Source organism: Bidens hawaiensis, unplaced genomic scaffold (genome assembly GCF_021521415.1).
Source record: "Bidens hawaiensis isolate Kalapana, Puna unplaced genomic scaffold, B.hawaiensis_p1.1 tig00064113_1, whole genome shotgun sequence".
Classification (NCBI taxonomy): domain Eukaryota; kingdom Viridiplantae; phylum Streptophyta; class Magnoliopsida; order Asterales; family Asteraceae; genus Bidens; species Bidens hawaiensis.
Genome location: NW_027501472.1, coordinates 44,654 through 68,989, shown reverse-complemented (window position 1 = coordinate 68,989; position 24,336 = coordinate 44,654). Strand labels below are relative to the sequence as shown.

At 35.6% G+C, this 24,336-nt stretch overlaps 1 pseudogene; it reads right to left on the bottom strand.

The window, feature by feature from the left end:
- Positions 1–429: 429 nt before the first annotated feature.
- LOC143604174 (uclacyanin 1-like) lies at positions 430–9,508 on the bottom strand (annotated as a pseudogene).
- Positions 9,509–24,336: the final 14,828 nt, after the last annotated feature.

Sequence of the window (24,336 nt, the reverse complement as noted above, 5' to 3'; positions counted from 1 at the left end):
CTATTGTAATATAAACATATTGTAGCATAATGTCAAAATATTCATACCGCTTCATTGACCTTTCAAATATGTATGAGCTTGTCATTTATAAGTGTCAATCAATCCATTTATCCATATGGACCATACCTTCAAGAAATTTGTGGGCATGTGGCTGAGTCAAGCCCCTGGACCATACCTTCAAGAAATTTGTGGGCATGTGGCTGAGTCAAGCCCCTAAAATAAACTGTTGGTACGTATACAAACATGAGCAGTCCATATATACATAGTAAAACAACATACAAGTATTTAAAAAATCATCTCATTAATTATTTAGCAAATCTCAAACACACAACGAATAGAAAGATATCCAGTAAACCTCCAACACTATATAAGAATTAACAACGGAAAAAAGATATATATAAATGTAACGAAATCAGTTAACTCATAAATTTAATAATTCAAAAAAGCTATGCCAATTGCCAAGAGAGTGGCTGGTACCACGGCGGCAAAAGATGGAGCTCCACTATTAGGTGGTGACAGTGGAGTGGTGCGGCCGGAGGTGGTACTTGGTGGTGATGATGGACTGGCGGTTGGAGATGAGATTGGGGGACAAGGTTCTGTGGGTGTAGTAGGAGTTACCGTGGGAGGAGTAGGAGTAGTGGTCGGTGGAGATGCCGGCGTTGTAGGAGTTGTTGATGGCGGTGTGGTGGTGGGTGGAGGTGTTGAGGGCGGTGAGGTAGTGGAAGCGGAGACATTAATGGTTAACTTCTGGCCAATTTGGCAATGACTAGTGAATGTGCAAATGTAATAATGTGTGCCCGCTGTGGTCAAAGCAAGGGTTGCGGGGCCGGTGGTAATTAGGGAGATGGGATTGGTGGATGTGCATGGGTCGTATGCAGCCGCTGAAACCTCTGCAACATCATGCAATCCGTTGGTGAAGTTAAATACAAGGGTATCACCAACAATGAAGGTTTGCTGTGAAGCCCAAGTGGCGTATGCTGCGGCACCACCAGCAGGAATGGTCCATCCCAAGGCGTCACCGACTACGTGCATGGTTTGTGCCATCATGCCGTGAAACTGCATGGATACGACCATCACGATCTCCAGAAACCACAGTCCACCACCAGCAAATAGCACTGGGTAGTCCAAGCCACCGTCTTTAGTTCCGGGGAAAAACCTATCATGTCATCGATCTAAAGGTCCACTTCCGTAAAACTCGGTTGGGATTGGATTCTAACTTGAGGGCGGACTATTACGTTATAGTTCCATTAGTGAAAGTTATCACCAACTATGTTTCGTTGAAATTTTGTCGGTACAATGTTCGAGGGTAATGCTCTCAAATACGGACGAATATTTCCAACGAATAGATTAAACTATTGAGAGTAGCGAATCTATGTCAGGATCTGCATTTGAATCTAAGATGAATAATCATGTAGCATGTAACTTCACCAATGGGCATTTCTCTGGCCAAAATATATTTACCAACTATGATGGCCATCTGTCACCCGTTGAAATTTCAAAATTAAAAAATAAAAATTTAAAATTTTTGTAATGAAAACACAAGTAAATCTGCAAATTATATCTAATTTGTGAATAATGATTACAAATTCTCAATTACCAATTACAAAATACATAATTTCAAATTACATATAAAAGTACAATATGTTTCTATTTTTTTTTTTACGGTTGTCATTTATCTTTATTCGTCCTCCTCCATCTCTTTCTGGTCCTCCAACATTTGCTTCAGTAGTTTCTAACTTCGTCACACACTACAGACTCTTGAGTATAGCCGATGTATTTCATAGTGCGGCATTTAGAAATCCGTCTCCGAGGGAACCTCAATGAGAAATTTATCAAATGAAGCTAGAATGACTAGTTTGGCATTGGCATTGGCATACATATAACTGTTTGCGGATTATTTTGTAATTTTTGTTAGATTTACATGTCAGATGAAAATCAGGCACCTAAAGAATCGAAATTAAGACCGACTAGAAGAAAAATAGAAACCCAAAACAAGAAATCAACTATATAGCCTAATTAACAATAGATTGATAATGAAACATTGAGAAATAACTGTAGCCCAATTAAGAATTAACAATAGCCCGAACTAATTCATTATGACCTTTTTAAAGCCCATAATAACCCAATACTTAATAAACACTTAGCGTTAACTCATTCAACTTAAAAAATTATTATTATTAATACTATATATATAGTTAACAAGTTTTGTGACGCAAGTGGTCTATTGGGCCACTTGGCGGCACCGTATTGATTGGCGATATTTTTTTCTTTAGTTCAGTTATCATAATAAACGTAATGGAAACCGACCAAACGCCAATTTTTTTAGTTCTGGGACCATAACAAATTTAAAAGAAACCGACTAAGTTAGCGCAAACTCGCGACCTTATTTAAAGCTCATGACCAACAACGCTACACAACCCCCCCCCCCCCCCCAATTGGTCATTGATCCACCTCAAGTTTTATATTTTTTTCGTTTCCGGTACCGTAAGGTACGTAATCAAAACCGATCGAATTCGTGTCAAGTTACCGCCTCAATGCTTGGGACCGACAATGCTTGGGCTTTACCACTGTCCGGGTTTGCCACCAAATAAACATCATCTTAAATATTTTGTTTTTCTTATATGTTAATGTTTTTATATATTAATTTGACGAATTAATTTTTTGGGTTTTAACCATCAAATTTTACCAATGGTGTCTATATCGTAACGAATGCAGCCGGCACTAGCCGAATTCGTGTCGAATCATCGCCGTAACGTTCGGGTTTTACCAACGCCTGGGTTTCAACTCTGGGGTTTTGCCAGCTGCCACGACGCAACGCGTAGAAAAACTAGTTGTACTTAATTAATTAGAAGCACATATATAATGATAAAAATATCAAGGTAATCTCATGTTAAAGAATTTAAGAATTCAAAAAGTCCAAGTCAATTGCCAAGAGAGTGGCAGGTAGCAAGACGGTGAAAGATGGACCTACACTACTAGGTGGCCGTGGTGGAATGGTGTTGCCGGAGGTAGTGGTTGGTGGTGATAATGGGCTGACGGTATGAGATGAGGTGGGTGGACAGGGTCCGGTGGGTGTTGTTGGTGAGGGGTTTAGGGCTACTCAAATAGCTCGTAGCTCAGAGCTCGCTTGGATTTAGCTCGGAAAATGCATACTCGATATGACTCGGTTTGTAATGGCTCGGTTTGGCTCGCTTATTTTAATTTTAATGTATTTTGTTTTAATATAAGCATAATATATTATTAAAAATATTTAGAAAAGAGGGAAATATATCTCCCAAATCCTTATTCCCAGATCCCACTTAATTTTTAGACAAAACATCAAAACTAGTCATTTATGTTTGTACGTTTTTTCATTGGACGTCCTTTGGCGAAAGAAATAGCAGAGAACATCCTTTGTGTTTAAAAACTCTATCACGTTACGTCCTTTCGCACTAACTTAGTTAAATTTTTTCGTTAATCTGGTCATGTACATCGCACATGAGGGTAGTTTCGTAAATTTATATATTTAATAATTATTAAAAATAAAACATAAAGATATTTATTTACACAATTAACTCTTTCTCTCTGTTTCTCTTCCTTCTTCAACCCATCTTTCTACCATCACCTACCGTAGACCATCGCCACCACCACCGTCCAACTCCTCGTTTTTTTCGGTAACAAAGCACTGCCATCCGTCACCTGATTTGAACCCCGATTACCACCAGAAAACACAAATTTGGGGCTTTTGTTTGAAAACACAAACACGATATGCAGACCTAATTGTGTAATTACCGCACCATTTCTACCATCGACCTCCGTTAACCAAATTGAAAACACAAACAAGATATGCACCCCTCCTACCATCGACCTAATTACCGCAACATCACCTCCAACACCACTGTCGCTGCCTTTAAACCCCAACCTGACCACCATCATCGTCTTTCAAATATGTATCTCCACCACCACCACCCACTATCATCTCTCTCCATCATCACGATCTCCAGAAACCACAGTCCACCACCAGCAAATGAGCAACATCACCTCCAACACCACTGCCTTTATGTTCCCTTTTCAGGTTTTTCAATATAATTGTTGTCTTTTGTTGTTGTAGCTTTTTTAGGATCCATTTTGGCTGGCATCTTTTATTGATTTTATGCAGCTGTTGTTGCCTCTTAGGTCAGTATTATGGCTGCTTAGTGATTTGCCTTTTAAGTAGGACTTGTAAATGAACCGAACCAAACGAGACCTTGTTCGTATCCGTTTGTTAAACTTTTTCCGGACAATGGATGATTCATGAACCCTTTACCGAATGAAATTTTGTGTTCGTGCCTTAAGGAATTGAGCTTGTTCATGTTCGTTTGTGCTCATTCATTAAGGAATTGAGTTTGTTCATGTTTGTTCATGTCTATCTGCTAATTTTCTAAACGGACGCAAATGGATACTAATGGACGCGAGATACTAAAGCATTAAATATTTTTAAAAAATGCCTGCCAAGGATATTTTGAATACTCTTTTAAATATGAACACCCTTTTGGATATGTGATCAGCAAATGTAGTTTTTAAAAGATTGGGTTTTGCAATTCAAAAAGAGATAGCAGCGCAGCTTGTTGCCCGCTTGTCTTATGTTTCGATGTAATCTAAACATTTATATGAATTATCTCAACTTAATTACATTAATGAATAAAAAAAAACGTGAAGTCCAAAATCTGCATTTTTTACTTTCAGATATTCAGAATTTACCCGTAGCTATTAATATACAACTGTTTGCAATTTTCAGAATTAAGATTGAACACGCAAAGTTGACTTTATTTAGTCAATGTATGTATCAGACACAACTAAATCAGTTGTTAAAGAATAAAGGCAAACTTGAATTCCAAATTGATTAATAGCAGAAATGGTTATATTCCCAAATTTGGTTGCTTCATGACTTCTTAATAAATATGTTTGCCTATGATTCCATTTAAAATAGTAGGAAACTGAACTGCAACATTGACTTTATTTTATCCAAGTAGAATTGAATATAAGAGAAGAACTAATGATTTATGTGTATCTCTAAATGCTCTTGTAATTTTGGTGTTTGGTTGTTTGTTTTCTTTTGGCTAGCTGTTTAATAACATATATAGTTGGTAAAAGAGATGATGGATTTGTGTATGTTTAAGATGAACTAGAAACTATGTTTAATAATTGGTCACTGGGTTGGTTTTTCTGTCGTCAACGACTAGAGTGATGTGAATCATTTGTATTCCTTTTTGTATAATTGTTTCTAATGGCTTTCGGTTTTCATGACACCTCAAAAGAATTCCTTGAGACTTCAGAGAATTTCTTACATATTTCATGACAACCGTTTCTTTTCTTGAATAGAAAAAGAATATCTTGATACCGTGATGAAACGAACCAAGCTAACTTTGATTGAGCATCGGTATTGGTATTGTTTATGTTTAAGTTTAAACACTATGCTCGTATTTTTTATATTTTTAAATTTTAAAATAAAAAACACCATCTATTTAAGTTATCGCATAAAATATATACCTTTTCTAAATTAACGTAACATCTCGAAACTTTGGGGCCAATTTTGTCAAGTCAAAAAAGATCAAGGACTTCAAATGAAAATTTTGAGTTTCCAGACTCATCGCACTACGTGATGGAGTAAAAAACAAGCCAATCACGATAAGCAACGGGAGCTTCACAAAACCTTATATTAGGCGTTATCGCGCTACACAGCGACCATAAAACCTCAAGTCATCGCAATACGTGATGACTAGATTAAGTAACCGGAACAGACGTCGAACCACATGGAAACACATGGCACAACGTGACAAGCCACGTGACAACTTGCCTATAAAAGGGGACGATCGGGCTCTGCACTAAGGCATCCCAAACACACTTTATAATACACACACACACAACACCGCTATCTCAGGAAGTGTGCCACGGGTTTGAAACCCGGAAGTTCTGATGGTTTAAGCCCCGGCATATGATGTAGAGAAGAAGTGTTGCTCGACCAGGCTTAAGCATCTAACTCTAACTACCCGCATAAGGTAGGGTTTCCGCTTAAGTATTTTATTATGTTGGCTTAGACCCTAGTTGGTATAACCCATACCTTTATAAAATTTAAGTTAAACATAGTTTTTCATAAGCAAGAGTTATAGTAAAAAAAATGTTTCTTTATAACTAAGAAACATAAAGTTTTACATGCAAAGGGCATAGTCAAATTAGTGCTTCTTCTTAAACAAGAAACCTAGCATTGACGTATTTCATGAAGAAGAAACGTAACACATAAATGGTAAATAAACAAAGGGATTAAAGATCCAAATGTTACGAACAAATGATATCTCAAGGTTAATGTTATTAGGTCTGAAGCTAGATCGTTGATCTAGTATTTACAAAAGGTTATTCTCGTACTATAGTTCCGAGGTAACGCACAAGCAGAAATTAGTATTTATACTGATCATCATAAACAAAGGTGAATACGCTCAAACTTTTGTAACTCTTTAAATCAAGTCATTAATAGTTTTCATGGGACTATGTATCCCTAAAACTTTATAAACAAAGGTAATCGCCGGCCCTCAAGCTATTATATGCGTTTGTCTGTATCCTTACATATTTGGTCAGTCAGTGGGCACACCGCACCATGCTTGGTCGTTCCTCCGCCATGACGGGCTAGGTCCAAGTTATATCCACGTAGGAAATAGTCTTGTGTATATTGGTATTTGCTAAGCACTCGAATTCTGCAATGCTTGATGAGCGGTTTCGAGTTAAGCTTGAGGTTATAAAAGTTATTCAGAAGTTTAGAACTTATTTATTTCCTTTGCCATGATGGGCTGGGTCACAAGTTACCCGTAGGAAATAATTAAGTATATAAAATGTTTTAGTGTCAACGTGTTCACCAACATGTGTTGCTGACGTATTTTTATACAGGTAATGAGGAATAGAGATAGAGGATGATGGTGATAGTCATTAAACGTTCTGATGGCTCAGATGATGCTTAATAATTTAAAATATGTAAATTATAGTTTTCAAAGTTTTAACACTTTTGTACCAACCATCAGGTGTTTAATCCCGACTTTTGAATATTATATTATTTTAATGAAATACTACCGCTTTACAACCAACAACAACAACCATACCTAGTATAAATCCCACTAATAGCAAAGCTGTTAGCAGGGTCTGGGGAGGGTGGGATGTAGGCAAACCGTACCTCCATCCCAAAGGATAGAGAGGTTGCTTCCAGAGAGACCCCCGGCTCGAAAACCATATGCGTGGGATCAATAATAATCGTGATATTAGTAGTGAATACTACATATGTGTTATAGTAATAATAGTGACATTAGTAATGAATAGATCAATAATAGTGATATTATAATGAATAGATCAATACTAAATATGTGTTACAGTAATAATAATAGTGAATAATAAATATATGTTATAGTAATAATAGTTGTACTAGATATGGGAATAGATCAATAATAATAATGATATTATGAATGAATACTAAATATGTGTTATAAATGCTAATTTGAGGATAGGGTATTGTAGTAATATATCGTTTTTCACTCGAAATAAGGTAAAGAAACACTCCCTAGATAGAGTTATAATCAAAACTCTACGTTTCTCCTAAAAGTCCTAAGCCTTAATCCTACGTCTCCAAGAATTCCTATCCTCGACCATGACCTCGGAGAGGTGCAAATCTAGCAAATCATGCTTAATCCTCTCAGCCCAAGTTAATTTGGGACGTCCTCTATCCCTCCTCCCCTCTATACCGCTTTACAACCAATACTCTTAAATATTTACAAAACAATGTTGGTCACGTGCCTAGGCTCATGGAGTCAGGTGTAACAATTATAAAATTAAATATGCTGTTGAGACAACTTACGAACCGCAAATGGTGAAGTGACCCGACTCAATAACTCATTCAAACTAATTCAAATCTGCAATTTCGTTAGCATTGTCTCCTATTTTCGTGTCATACCAAAATTCATCCCCTTAGCTAGATAGATTGTTGATTTGTTGTGACACGACTCAATACACTAAATTCAAATCTACAAAATTTGTGTTAGCATCATCTTCTATTTTCGTGTCATGCCAAAATTCATCCCTTAGCAATATGGCATTTCGAACTAAATTTAAATCTATGAATTTCGTGTTAGCATCGACTCTTATTTAAACTAGATAGGCCACAACGATCCTACAAATCAGAAATTAACTAAAAACGAGTACCGCATTGTAATTTGTTGTCATCAACACATCGCGCAGGTTTCTACTAGTAGTAAACAATATAAGTACTTTTTTAAAAAATAAAAAATCTCATTAATTATTTAACAGATCACAAACACACAGATAGAAACATATCTAGGAAACCTCAAACACAATATAAGAATTAAAAACAGAAAAAGAATATATAAGTGAAATGAAATTAGTTGACTCCGAAATTTAATAGCTCAAAAAAGATATGCCAATTGTCAAGATAGCGGCTGGTACCATCCCGGTGAAAGATGGAGCTCCGCTATTAGGTGACGGTGATGAGGTGGTGGGGCCAGAGGTGGTTCTTGGTGGCAATAATGGTCTGCCCCTGGACCTCTGTGCCATGATGCTGTCAAACTGCATAGATGCGACCATTATGGCTATGAACACCACCAAACTCAAATTGTAGCCTCCCATATTTGAACTTAACCGAAGAAAATGTTATATATTTGAAGTATTGATTTTGTCAATTTGTTGATGAAGTATGGAATATGGATATTTGGGTTTGATACTTATGGGGAGGAACATTAAATGCATTCAACCTTTTTTTTGGAAGATTAAATGCATTCAACTTGATTGTTTAAATTTTTATTTTCTTGATTTCAAAATAATATGAGGTTGATATGAGTTGAACGTGCCATGCTCAAAAGGATAATATACACCGACGGATCCAGAAATTTTTTTTAATGGATTCATCTTTTTCTAGTGACCAGATTTTTCACAACCATTTGTTTAGATTTCAGCTCGGGTCCGGACAAATTTGTCACAACCAAACATTAAAGCTAGCCACCTATAGACTGGTAAAATATGTGATCAAAACGCATATAGGTCCAATCATGTGTTGTTTTTTTCTACAAAACACGTACACGAAGTGACGAAACTAGCACCAAGCTTACAAATATTGGAAGTTTGCTTCTAACAGATGTGATATTACTAAACATAAACTTGCAGATCCAAGTTTAATAACAGTTAAAGAAAGGTGGCTGCTGTCTATGTAACCAGTGGCGGAGCCGGGAAATTTTTCTGTGGGTTTGGATTTTTCGATACTTGATTTTTTTCTGGCGTCAAAGTTTTCGGGCCCAAATGGGACAGGTCGAGTCGGTCATTCGGTGAGATAAATAAATTGCAACTTCACTATAATAATAAATGTGCATCATCAACATTTATTAAAATTCAAAGTCATATTTAATAATAAAAAAATATATTACATATTATAATTGTTCCATAAGCATTTTCGTGTTTTGAAAACGATTCATAACATCTTCAATCGCGACTTTAAAAAACTCATTTTCAATATAACAAATGCAAGTATCATATATACTATAAAGTCGTCACCCATCTAATTATGCAAAATCAAAGAAAGATTCGTTGTGAGTTCTGGATCGATTGAAGGCTTGAAGCAATCAAAGAAAGAGTCGGTCGGCTGGCCGTTGTCGTCTGGTTGAAGTTCGGCAGGCAAGACGATGGTTGAAGCCTTGAGGCGAACTGGCGAAGTCGATGAGGCGATGGTCGTTTGGTCGATAGAAACATAATTTATGGTCGTTGAGGCAATGGATGTTTTCGTGCTTCTATTTAATTTTCGCTTAATTATTATGTTTAAGGATGTTAATTGAGTTGAGTTTACTGGATAATTCTTTGAGTAATTTGGATTTTGGACCTTTTTAATTTATAAGTTGTATATGGGTTATTATTGGCCCGTTTATGATGTTTGTTAACAATTTTTACAGTTTTTTTTATATTTTATAGAAAAATATTCATTACTAAAAAAACTTATTAAAATTTTCATAATTAATGGGTTAGAATATTTTTTTTAAACGATATTGGGTTCGCTTGCCTAAAAAGAATGGGTTCGCTCGTTGGTTCGATACTATAGGTTATATATAAAACCGAAAAAAGACCGGGTTTGGCCGAACCCGGTAGCCACAATGTGGCTCCACCACTTTGTTTAACGTTCTGCATGTATTGCTAAATAGTTAGTTAAAAGAAACAACAAAAAAGGCTGCTAAATGAGGGAATCGAACTTGGGCTTTCAAAGCAAGGAGTTTACCACTGAACCAGTAAATCAGTTTTAACTATGGGTTCCCTCACAATTTAGATGTGTGTTCACTCTCATATATTATATAGACGTTCTATATAAATCCGAAACTCAAAGGGTTCCCGTGAACCCGTAGCGAAATACATAGATTCGCCCCTGATAATATATCAAGTTAAACCATAGTTCATTCATAAACTGTGATCAACATAGCATATAACTTAAACAACATCATTAGTTAGATCAATTATTTAATCTAAAGAAGCGGTGATTTAGTGATACGCCATTGGCTTTTCTTTTCAATCTTGTTTGTAACAAAATGTCATGCGCGAACCAGGGATTTTATCATAGTGGGCTTTTAAGGTGGTGGTTTTCTCTTGGAATTGGTGACGGCCCGGGTCTACAAGACTGTCTAAGATCACAAGCGTAGATGACATTTTGCCAACAGATGTACTCGGGTAGCCAAGTTTTCGTAATCTTTAGAAAAGAAAAAAGGAAATTGTCATAAAAGAATGTTCCTCGTGATTTGACCACGTAACAATCTATGCTGCGCCTTTGCGAGTTTAAAAGTTTTGTCAAATTCTTTTTAAACTCGCTGCCCCCCCCCCTCTCCCGCGAGTTTATAGTTGGTGGTTAAACTCATAGCCCCCTTGTGAGTTATATACTTTTACAAGAAAAAAAATAATCAAACAAACCACCTAGAAATACAAAGTGGTCCACTAAACCACCTAGAAGTACAAAAAATTCTACGTTACGTGGGTACATCAAAGTTCACGTTTGTCTACTATATGGCGTGTCACCATAAGATGGAGATGATAGAGGGGGCACAGCAAGATGGAGGGAGATGATCAAGTGTTGGGAAGGAGGAACCTCAGTTCCCCACTTTTTTGGAGTTTCCTTTTAAACCTATATAGGCTTAAGTTCATGCAAAAAGTTATCTTAATACAAGAAGTAGGAGAAATCAATATGGACCACTAGTTTAAGTCTAATTTTAAAATGTTTATACATAAATCAAAAAGTTTTAATTACAACAAAAAATACTTTCTCTTCAATTAATACAACTAACAAACCATTAATTTCTCTCACCAGTTAGCATCTAACTATACTATTAAAGCAAAACAGGTTGTCCACATGTTATTTAACTAAGCACTCCACATAGGATGCAATGTCACCATTTCCTATTATATCATGGCACATGACCCGTTTACCTATTATAACCCATGACCCGTAAGACTTTATAAAATTTTGAAAAATAAATTATTGTGTGATGCGGGTTTTAAACCTAAGACCTCGTGTTTCAAACCAGTTGTGCTTACCCACCCTACTAAAGTGGTAATTGTGTTAGAAATTTGACTTAGCATATATATATATATATATATGTAATTTCTCTTCAATCATAAAATCAAAATTATACTTAATTGTTAATATTTTCACAATTCACAATATCACATTGTCTTCTCGTATCTCTTTAACACAACCATTTAAAATTGTTCATCATTTCTCTTTTTATTTTAAAATATAATATATTTTTATTTATTTTCTTTTACAACCAAACATCATTTTTAAATTTAGTTTTTAAATCTGTAACAACATTTTGTCATAAACATCATTTTTATACCCACAATATTTAATATAACAGTATCGGTATGAATATTTTATTCTTAAAATAAATCTAACACCAACGTTTTGTTTTCAATTTAAAATTATGACGCATAATATATCAAAAATTTATTAAAAAAGTCATAAATAAAAATTAATATATGAAATAACTGAATATTTTTTTTATTTTCATTATATTTTCATCCGTGTGGAACACGGGCTCTAACCTAGTTACTAATAAAACTAAAATAATTATAAAAAAAAAACATAAAGATAAAACCATTATAATTATCTCCTAAGATAAAAACGTTTAATTTATTTTTATAAGTTTTTATCCTCTCTTTTCATATAATTATACATAAAGTCACAAATACAATTTATTCATCCACTATTATTTCTTTCTATTCAAAATCAATTTCTTCCAAATCAATTTATCAACATCCATCAACGCGTAATTTTTTTAATAGCTATCATTACATATTTTTTCCTCAGTTGACATACCTACAAAAATCATGGTAATAAATAATATAAAAAAGTATATATATTATATACATGTGTCGATTAAACATAAATATTAAATATATAACTTACACAAATCATATAGCATATGCTAGTTTTCAGCATAAAACACATATAACATACACAAAAGCACGCAACCTGTATATGAAATTCAGCATCACCTATTATATAAACTACACAAATAAATACATCCTACATGTGGACATTAAATAGTAACAAAAATATATAACTTATTTAAAAAACATATAACTTACAGTTGTGTAGGTTATATGCATTTTCGTGCAGGTTATATATAATTGTTGATGTTGAAATGCAAGTGTATGTTTATGTTTTTGTGTTGGTTGTATATTTTTATTAATATTAAATGTACACATGTGTAGAATATAGGTGTTTTTTGTGTAACTTATATATATATATCTGTGTGTGTGTATACTGGTTATATGTTTCTTATGCTAAAAACAAGTGTAGTTTATATGTTTTTTTGTGTAGGACTCTAGGTTGTATATTTTTTTGTTATATTATAGTGCAACATGTGTATGATATTTTCTGTATTTCATCACAGTGTAATTATATGTTAGTTTATGTAGGTATGTTAATTGAAAAAAAATTATGTTTCGATCGCTATGAAGAAAAATTATATATTAATGGATATTGATATATTGAATTAAAATAAATTTTTTTTAAGAGAAGTAAAATTATAGTGTATGAATAAAGTGTATATGTGTAGGATGAAAATCAAGAGGGGAGAGAAATAGTTACAAAAATAGATTAATTCTTTATATATATATATATATTTTTGTTATTTTTGTTTGATTAGTTATATTGATTGGAATCCTACACTTGTGGCCTAGTGATAAGAGGCTTGGGATCTCCAGTGGAGATTCAAGTTCGAATCCCGCTTGTGTCATATTTGGTTGGATATTGGCAATAAAGGATTTGAGCTAGGCCTTGTGCAAAAGTTGTTAGGTCGAATCCTGAGCCCACCCGGGTTTTCGTCCCACCGTGTGTTATGCCAGAGAGTTCTACTCTTGTGGTGGCACAACGGCTGTCAAGTGGCAGTCGGCAGTATGGTTCCCAGGGGAACGCCTAAGCCAAACTCTGAAGCCAGCGTGGGCCCGGTTAAGACAACATAGTCTAGCCAGAGTGGGGCATCGAGGCTCTCCAAATTTGGAGAGTGCGGTAGCATAAATATAAGAAAGTCGCTGTTCAAAAAAAAAATATATTAATTGGAAAAAGAATAAATGATTTTATTAGTTGTATTAATTGAATAGATAATGTATTTATTGTTACATTTAAACCATTTTAATTTATTTTTAACAATTATGATTTCAAATAAACTAGTGGTAGATATTGATTTTTCGCATTTATCGTACAAAAATGACTTCTAATTTGATTTCATCGTGTTATGGGGGTTTATTTAGGTGTTTGTTTTTAATCGTTTTGTTATTTTATATTTTTTAATGATTTGTTTTATTTTTTAACGTTATTTTGTTTGGATTTAATACGTATATATTAGTTTATTATGTTCGTTGTGTTTTTTTTTTTTTTTTTTTTGACGTTTGGACCCTTTCAATTGAGATGTGTCGGTTTTTTAGATTTTTAATGATCGAACATAAACAAACATGAAGATGTTTATTTTTTTAAAATAACAAACATGAACACAAAAATTGGAAACTTTGTTAGGAACATTGCTTCTCGCACCCATCGAAGCATTCTGCTTTTATAAGAATCTTGACAGAAAACTGGCACAATTGCTTGCTGGAGAAACGGTTGTTGTGTTGGGTGGTTTTACGGCTGAGAACCACGGGGGGGAAATGAAATTAAAAGGGTTTTGTAATTGGGGGTCATGTACCAGTTACTCACCACCTGTTCATCATCACCATCATCTCATATCTAAACACCAACCACTCCACTTCGTTTTCATCCCTCACTCTAGTCATCACAAGCACAACCACACTTCTAATTATGTTTCAAAATGCTCTTTGGACCATCTGAAACTCGCTTAGAACTTGAACTCCGACCAACCCTCGTTCTCCCGCAATTTGGTATACCATCTGGTTACTGTTATATGATTTTGTTTCGTTTCACACTATAACTAAAAGCCCTCTGTAAATTCCGATTAACAAAGGCGCTTGATCACTGAAATCTATGGATTAGAAGATAGGGTTCATTGGGATGAATTTGTGGCGTGTGTATTTGAATAAACATAATCAAACTTTTACCAACAACTATTTTAGTCCAGTTAGTTGCGTGTGTTGTACTTGGTCTGGCTAGACTCAGGTTCGAAACCCATGGTGTATGGTTTTGTTATTATTTTTATTTGTAGGGGACTTGTTTAACTCAACGAGGGTCCAAATTGCATGTATTAAAAAACCATAAGGTTGTAAATTGCAAGGGTATGAGTGTCTCTTGACTAGAAAACAAACTTTGGGACTAACGACTGGTTCGATTGCAAAAGAAAAAAAATGACCACCAAAGGGGTGATACCAGGGAAAAATTAACTCTGGCATCGATTTTGTGTTTTAGGTCTCATCACAGTAGTCAAAATTGCAATTAAGTCTAAACAAAATTTAACATATTTTTTATAATTTTGTTATAAAGAATGGAATGGGGATTGCTGAGTGGTCTTAAGTTGTCTATCAAATATAAAGATAACACGTGACACTTTTCTTAATTAAAATTAAGACAGACACTTTAGTCATAAACACAAACTCTTACACTTTTATTGTTTCAAAATACAACACAAAAAATTCAGTTAAAAAATATAACACAAAAAAATCCAATACATAACATATATATTTTTTTTTTTAAAATTAAACCAGAAGTTATCACAAAATTTAGTAGAAAAAGTAAGTCAAAAAATGAGAAAAAAAATGTTACAAAAAGTAAAAATTTAACACAATTTTCACATTTTTTTAGTTATATTTTATATAACAACCAGGTAGATTCCTGGCGCGTTGTGCCAGGTTAATGTTATTGACAGTCGAACAACTTATCAAACTGTGCAGTATGGCTGCAAGTTGAGGTGAATTCGATCAATGCCGGGTTATGAAACTGAAAATAAACCCAAAATAACCCCTTGTTGACACCTAGATATAACAAATTAGCATAGAAAAGCTATGTATTGCAGTGGCTAACCGACGACACTTTGGTTGGCATTTGGTTATGACAACGAAAGTAAAGGAAAACATAAATTCATCTACGTCTAAATACAACAACTTAACATAGTTAAATATAAATAAAAAATGCGGCGAACAAAAAAACACACGCATTGCAGTTGCGGATAAATACGAATTCGTTGATTCTGGAATGCAGTCGCAACGAAAAAACCGTGTGTTGCGACCACGAGTTGACGCGAGTTCGACCAGAACCATTTGACGATATCAACGGTAAAAAAAAATTCATGTTTTGCAGCGATGAATAGACACGAATATAAAAAAAATACAAAAAAAAAACGACCAACCATGTGAGGCCACAAGAACCAATCACGGGGTTGCGTCCCAAAGTTCTCATTTACTATATATAAATTATATAATAATAATATAGTACTAAAATTAAAGATGAACGAACACTCAAATCTTTGTAGGGAATTAAAAAGAAAAATAATATGATCGATATGAACACTTTTAAACAAGTATAGGAATTTAAGATATAAAATTCAATAAAATTGGTTATTTCTATAATACTCCTGGCTTTTATCTCCCGTATTGTGGGAGTTGTTCTACATTTTTCGTTTCCAATATTTATATATTTTTTTGAATTTAAATTTTATTTATTGTTAGAAAGTTGATAATATACTCAGAGTTTAATAATGAAATTCACAAATAAATAAGATACTATAACACGTTAAAAGTTATCCGGGTTTGGTAAGACCAATGACCCACTTATTTTTGTTACTATAAAATTGTTTTTTAATTATGAAAAATATCTTTTTTTAAAATCGGATATTTACTATATCCATATTTTATAGGATTTTAATATCAAATATTCGACGAGATTAATTTTTAATATAATGAGATGTTATAACTCATCTAATGGCTATATGAGTTTGGTGAGATTCTACCCGTAAATTCAAGTCAATTGTCTGAGAAACCTTCATTTACAAATAAAGTAATCTGAGAAACATAAAACTTTTATATGTTTCGTTTAAATATATATTTAAGATTCATCCCCTTTCTTTTTAGTTAAACATAATTAACTTTTTTATTTTATCTTTCCTTGAGTATATAATAAAGTTAACCCAATCACCACCAATCCATGATATTTGGGAAGATTAAAAAAATAAGAAGAAATGACCACTAGAAGGTTGAGGTATCATATATTCATATGTGAATAACATATTTGACCAAATCAACAGGGATAACGTCAAATTTGACCACACCGCATAAGAAATGTCGTCTAAACTATATAGATTCTTCCACACGGCATTCTTCTTGGAAAAGTTCTCCATCCCAAACTAATAAAAAATTAAATAATAGAGAATGTTTAATTGATAATCATAATTTTTATGCATCTTTTTAGAACAACGATTTTTTGTATTTAGGCTACCGTACTTTTCAAATTTAGAGAGTTCTGTTGTCCTACTTTGGCCAAACTATGTTGACTTAAACGGGCCCACGCTGGCTTTCAGAGTTTGGCTTGAGCGTTCGACAGAAAAACCATATCGCCAGCTGCCCTTGACAGTCGTGACACAACAAAAACAGAACTATCCAAATTTATATATTTGCCTACAATGTTTTAATTTATGATATCTTAATATTTACTGATAGTAAAAGAATTCTTAAAAAAGGCAAGTCAAAAGTGTCAAATGGATCAATGTAAATGCTATAATTGAACCGAATATAGGAGAAGGATAGCAGCTCATTCTTCGATTAAAGAATGAACAGATACATGCTAAAATTGAACCGATTACAAATTTGATTGTGGGTTTACAAAATCTGAATTCAATTCAAACTCAAACGAAATAACCGAAAAAACTGAATAGCAAATAACGGATATTTAAATTTTGTTATTTAACCCCTTTACATTACAACTATAGTCCGACTTATACCATTTTTTTTTTGGAAAGACAGTATTTTATATATAAAAAAAGACAGTCCTAGCAAGTAGCTAAAATAGAACATTACAAATGCAGAAGAGGGTTCTTAAGTCACTCAATCATAGAAATATTATATTTACGATTTCTACTACTACATCACAAGAACGAGAAATGTAAAATTTCATCAAATAGTGTTTCTTTGTTGTGGCGATTCTTCTCAAATACCTAGTTATTAGTATAGTCTAACTTATACTAATAACAACCAGGTTCTTTGTTATGGAGAGATACACTTCTATTGTATTAGAAAAACATAATCTTATGTTTCATGAATACAAACTTTTAAAGCTCGATTTCGTGACATGTCTTCAATCTTCATAGGTTTTGTAAATATCAAAGAACATACTACTCACGTTTAACTTTACATTCGTAAAACGTCTAAAATACATTAGTATTCCTATTTGAAGCATTTATTTATTACTTAAAAGAGTACATCAGGTTCGATATGTATTTTTTTAATGGTGGCAATAGTCGCAACAATGTCTTTCTCACAAGGTCTCATAGCACATACCAACCTCTCCTTACCCAAGTTCTATCCTAAAACATGGATGTTCACCCGTTTTAATTGGCATACATTTGTTGGATTCAAGGTTGGGACCCCAAAACAAAATCTTATAGCAAAATTCACGGACCACCCGAATGAACCTGTAATGTCTCTAATATGTATCTATTTTGTTCTCGTCTATTAGCTTCACTAAGTGCTTCTCTCTTAATTAGCCTTTAATTGAAGAAAGATATATTTTTGTGCTCTTTTCTTTCGCAACTTGAGACTTTTCGGTTGTCACCCTTAAAGACTTTAATTAACTTTAAATATTTGTACAATAATTTTACATCGTTTTCAATATAAGAAAAGTATAGGAAGTTGCAAAGGACATAGCCGATGATAGGCCGGTTATAGTAAGAGTGCGATGAGTTGATGCACAGCGTTTATGTTTTGTAAATGATATGCAATTATGCATAATTTTTATAAAGACACTTCTATAAGTAAATACAAATAAAATTGGGTTAAGATAAAATAAGAAGTTAGGATTTTTTTAGGAATGTTAGAAAATAATCATAGTCAATCAAATTTGTAATAAATGGTTAAGATTAAGTGCAGGGTCGTATCCGAGAATTTAAATACCTTGGCCAAACCGAAATACAAAGACACGTAGTCCCTACCGAGTAACGAAAGATATAAGCTAATTTTTCAGACGACGATTAACGTTAATTGTTTATTTAGTTTTTAAATTTAGCTTGGGCCAAATAGATTAAATGGATTGTGGATAATAAAAGTTTTGGGTATAATGTATTGATGGTTGGGTAAAAGTTTTTGGGTATAATGTATTGATGAAATGAGAGATTGGAAGTGCACGCATCACGAGGCAGTCAAGAAAAGAAAATAAAAAATGCTGAAAAGTTACATCTTCGTGATACGCGAAGATGCAAAGAAGGGGAACTTCGCGATACGCGAAGTTACAGGATCCAGAACTCGACTACTTTGTCCTTCGCGATACGCAAAGAAGCAAGCTAGGACATCTTCGCGATACGTGAAGATGCTTAAGTCGGCCAAAAATTTAGGTTTGCCTTATATAAACCCATTAACCTCCCCATTCGGATTTTCACGACTTCCAGAGGCTAAAGAGGCTGCTTAGGACGATTCTCCACCATTCCAAGGCTTCCGGTTCATCTCGGGTTTGCATGTTCATCAAAGATAAGTGTTTTGACATCATGATCATGTTTAGCTAAGTTTCTTGTTCATTCTAGGGTAGGTTTTTGTGTATTTTAAATTCTGACCAGATTCGTATGCTTAATGTTTATGAGCTTGATTGAGTTATTGCTTTGGTCTTGCTTAATTCTTGATTGATTATTTAAACAATTTGTGTTTGGGATTATTAATAAATATAATACTTGTCTGGTTATGTTCATCAACATTTAGGGTTTAAGCTCTTGTGTCATTGAACTAGTTATCATCAAATCTTGTCTTTTAATTTGTTTTAACAAACATAAATTGGTAATTAGGTCAACCGAGTTCAATTGTGTCATCAATTCGGTTAGGGTATCATTTGACATCACTATCAAACTACTAGGTTTAGTAATTACTGCGTAATCAAGTGAATCTGGGATTAAGTTGAATGCCACATTAACCGAACCTAGAATGAATACTTTTCATTAATATTATTTACAAATCGTTTTTAAGTAATTGTTAGTTTTAATTAATCTTTCTCTTAAAATTGCTTGACATCGTTTGTCCGACTTAGTTAATAATTAAATTAGTATTATTAAAATTAGCACTTTCCTTAAGTCATTGAGGAGACGACTTTACTTACCCGTACTAGTTTATATGTATTTAAGTTTTTAATTAATTGTTTTTGAGTAGACCGCGACAGCCTATGTCAAAATGGCGCCGTTGCCGGGGACTCAACGCGCTTAGTGCTAGTTTAGTTTAGTTTAGTTTAAATTAGCATAATTTAGTTCAATTTAGTTTAATTTCTTTTCTTCGTTGATTTTACGCGGAGTGTGATTATTTGGTGTGTGCAGTTAATCTTTTAGGTTGATGCATACGAGATTTGCTCGAGACAAGGAGGTGTTGCAGTTTGATCCTGAGATTGAGAAAGCCGCGAGAAGAAACTGAGCAAAACAGAAAAGGGGTGGGACTTCGAGGCCGAAAGAAGAAGATATGAATCATCAGGAAGAAAACCCATACCCAATGCCACCAGCGTTTCAACCCGACAATATTAACCCACCACCACACCTAGACCAACCCATTCCACAAAACATTCCACAACACCGTCCACAAAAACCCACCACTCAATGACCTACCACCATTCAATCAACCCATTCACCAAAACCGGAACCCAAGAGCTCAAAGACAGTACCAGATAAGAGATGATCGTTCCGTGAGACCTGAGCCGCCAAACAATCGGGTAAATTTTGAATTTGAAAGGGTAGCTAATCGGCGAAGACCATTTGATGAGTTTGATGAGTTTGAGGATGAAGAAGAGATGGAGGATGATCGAGGGGGTCAGTACTATAGAAAACCACAACAACAAACCCCTCTCATTCAGCCACCGAGAAACCGTTGAGCCCAAAGAAGACAAGAGATTCCCGAGCCACAGTTTCCCGAGTATGAATTTGACGATGGGGTCCCGAGGGCATTTGTTCCACTGCCCGTTCGGGGGGTTCAAAGCCACTTCATTCCAAAAGTGGCCACGAACCCGCTTCCCATTGTGATCCCGGTCCGAGAAGGAAGAATGTTTTCAGTAAGGCAAAGTAACCTGACCGGGATACCTACTTTTCATGGGAAAGCATCTGAAGAGCCGTATCTACACTTGAGCGAGTTTAATGTAATTTGTGCCACTATCTCGAGTCAAGGGTTCACTGCAGATGAAGTCAAGCTAGTGGTTTTTCAGTTCAGTCTTAAAGAACTAGCAAAGCAGTGGTTCTTATCTCTACCGTCAGCGAGTATTTACATGTGGCAAGATCTGGCTCAGCAGTTTTTGGACGAGTACTACACACCACAAAGAACATCCGAGGCCCGAACCTCCATCAGAAACTTTCAGCAAGGGTCGGGTGAGACCTTTCACGAAGCTTTTACCAGATTTAAGAGGTTGTTGAGAACTTGTCCACATCACGGGATTGCGTTGTGGGAGTTGATTAAGGCGTTTCATGACGGGTTATCGAGTGACGATGTGCGTGATCTTCAGTCGACCATAAATGGGTCGTTTTTTACTAATGATGAGAATGAAGATTGGCAACATTTGGAAAGACATGCAATGAACTCAAAGAGGCAAGCTCAGTCAATCGCATGGTAAAAAGGGCGGTTGTGAAAGTCGTGGATAGTGGTGAGTCGGATGATCATATGGCTAGGTTGGAGAAAAAGTTGGATTAATTGATGGGTGTGGGAGTGAAAGAGAAAGGCAAGTCAGGAAAGACATATATAGTTTGTGAAGGTTGTGGTGGAATAAGCCATGTAATGGCCACGCGTGGAGTTACGTTGGAAGACGAGGAAGAAGAGGATGTGAATTTCGTTCAAGGTGAGAAGAGGTATAATAATGGGAATATGAATTCGAACACCTATCACCCGGGCCTCCGAAACCACCCCAATTTCAGCTATGGAAACCTGAAACGCAGCAAAACCTGAATTTTCAAGGTAATTCCCAAAAAGCAGGTTATCAGTCAAATTGGCGTTAATATGGGAACGAGAGGGGTAGCGGTCAAGGCGGGTATAATCAAAAAGAGTCGGGGGGTTATAACAAGAGTTATCAGAAAAGTTATCAGTAGGGTCAGCAAAGTCAAGGGGCGGATCAAGGTCAAAGTTCTTCGCAAGATTCGGAAATTTTGACACTTTTGAAAAATTTGAGCCGAAGAATGGAGATTCAAGAAAAAGTGAGTGCCGTAAGAGATAAGCAAATGAGTCAATTGGCGGAAGAGATGGCCACCTTGAAGAAAGACCCGAAAAAGCTACCGAGTGACACATTGAAGAACCCGAGCCATCAGAGTAGCAGTTCATCAAATGGTACAAACTTACACGTGAGTGTGATCACTATTGAAGATCATGGGGTGAACGACACGGTTGAAGAATTTGAAACAGGGGCACCACTTATTCCTATTCAAATTGGTAAGTTCAAGACCACCATGTAAGGCCCCGTTACCGGTAACCGTATTCTCGTGTTGGATTTACTCATAAACACAGTTCTAAATATCAGAGTTACTTAAAACATTTACGCGGAATATAAAACTTTCATAAAACATTTCAATATTTCATAACTTGTCTCAAAACATCCTTTGTCTTTCACATTTAAACATTAAAATTAAAACATCATAAGTCTTCAGATGCCAGACTCTTGTTCAGTGCCATGTGTCCCCTCAAGCGAGCTGCCTCATCCTACTCACCTGCGTGCATACTAAAAGTCAGCTACGCTGAGTGAGTTCTAGATAATCACATAATCATACCATTCACATAACATTATATTCTTTCATTCATACTTTCATACTTTCTTACTTTCTTACTTTCTTACTTTCTTTTGTATTAACTTACCTTCCTATCTTACGTTATAAAGAGCATTACGCCCTACATTCCTCGAGTATTATTAGGGCTCGGTACCCTCTTTCCTCGAGTATTATTAGGGCTCGGTACCCTCTTTCCTGGCTCGGTACCCTCTTTCCTCGAGTATTATTAGGGCTCGGTACCCTCTTTCCTCGAGTATTATTAGGCCTCGGTACCCTCTTTCCTCGAGTATTATTAGGGCTCGGTACCCTCCTTCCTCGAGTATTATTGGGGCTCGGTACCCTCTTTCCTCAAGTATTATTAGGGCTCGGTACCTTTCTTCCTCGAGTATTATTAGGGCTCGGTACCCTCTTTCCTCGAATATTAGTAGGGTTCGGTTCCCTAGTTCTCGAATATTAGTAGGGTTCGATTCCCTCTTCGTTACCATTCAACCATCCTTTCCTTCTTTTATTAACTTTATCACATTCATACACACAAGCATACATATCATACTTACCTTATACTTAGCGTTACAACCTGACAGTACGTGCAATATCCGAAGATCGTTCACGTACCATCAAGCAATCATTCATACATATCACATCATTCACATAAGGCATACACTTATCTCTTAGGATAAGCGTATTAACAAACATATCGAGTATGCACACAGCCCCGAAAACATAACACATAAATGGGGCTAGAAACTCACCTGAACACGGTTACGTTCACCGTTAATCGTAATCCCTTTCTTCAGTTGTGCGCGGCTGACTGTATAACAAGTATACGTATCAATTAACTACCACTTCTCATAATGTATTTCTATCTTTATATGACCCAAAACGAACGGGGGTCCGGGGGCAGCGCCCCTGGCAGCGGGTCTAGGGGCGGCAGCCCCTAGCAGGGTCCAAGGGGCAGAGCCCCTGGCTGGGGTCGAGCTGCCAGGTCAGCTTGGAAAAATTTTATTTCCATTAACTGTCTTAACACATTTTTCATTAGGTTTTTAATTTATTTTCTAATTGAACTTGGCTTTAGGCGAAGTTAAACCTCAGGCGAACTTAGCTTTAGGCGAAGTTAAACCTCAGGCGAACTTGGCTTTAGGCGAAGTTAAACCTCAGGCGAACTTGGCTTTAGGCGAAGTTAAACCTCAGGCGAACTTAGCTTTAGGCGAAGTTAAACCTCAGGCGAACTTATCATCAGGCGAACTTAGCTTGCAGGCGAAGTTCATCAGGCGAACTTAGCTTGCAGGCGAAGTTCATCGCTTGAAGGCGAAGTTGCCCAGATGAAGGCGAAGTTGCCCAGATGAAGGCGAAGTTGCCCAGATGTCCGCTGTTTCGGTTTCTGATCAACATTTCGGGCGATTTTAACACCCTTGTTAAGGTTCAATACCACCCACTACACTTCCCGACCATTTTCGGTCGTTTATACACTAAAAGCTCGGATCTTTAAACTTCCAAGATCAAGAATCATACCTTTTGAGCTTGTTTGGATCTCGTTTATCTTGGTATCACCACTAATCTTTCTCTCTTACCCGGACCTCGCTCGATCCTTCCTTCTTTCTCGGCCCGGCCGGCGGCGGTTTTGGGTGTGCTTGGTGTGTGTGTATGTGTGTGTTTAGGAGAGTGGGGGAAAATGAAGATATTTTGGGATTTTGGGGGTATTTATATCCCTGAAATCCTATTCTCATTTAACCCATCTCAATTAATCCAAGTCCAAGACCCGCTCCTTCCCCGACATTAATCAATTACGCGAAATCACTAAACATAACTTCCTTTATTCATCATTAAAATTTTAGGATGTTACACACCAAGGCGTTAGTTGATTATGGTGAGAGTGTAAGTTTTCTATCGGGGAGTGTTTATGACCGGTTTGAGTTTGGACCTTTACAAGAAGGTGACACCA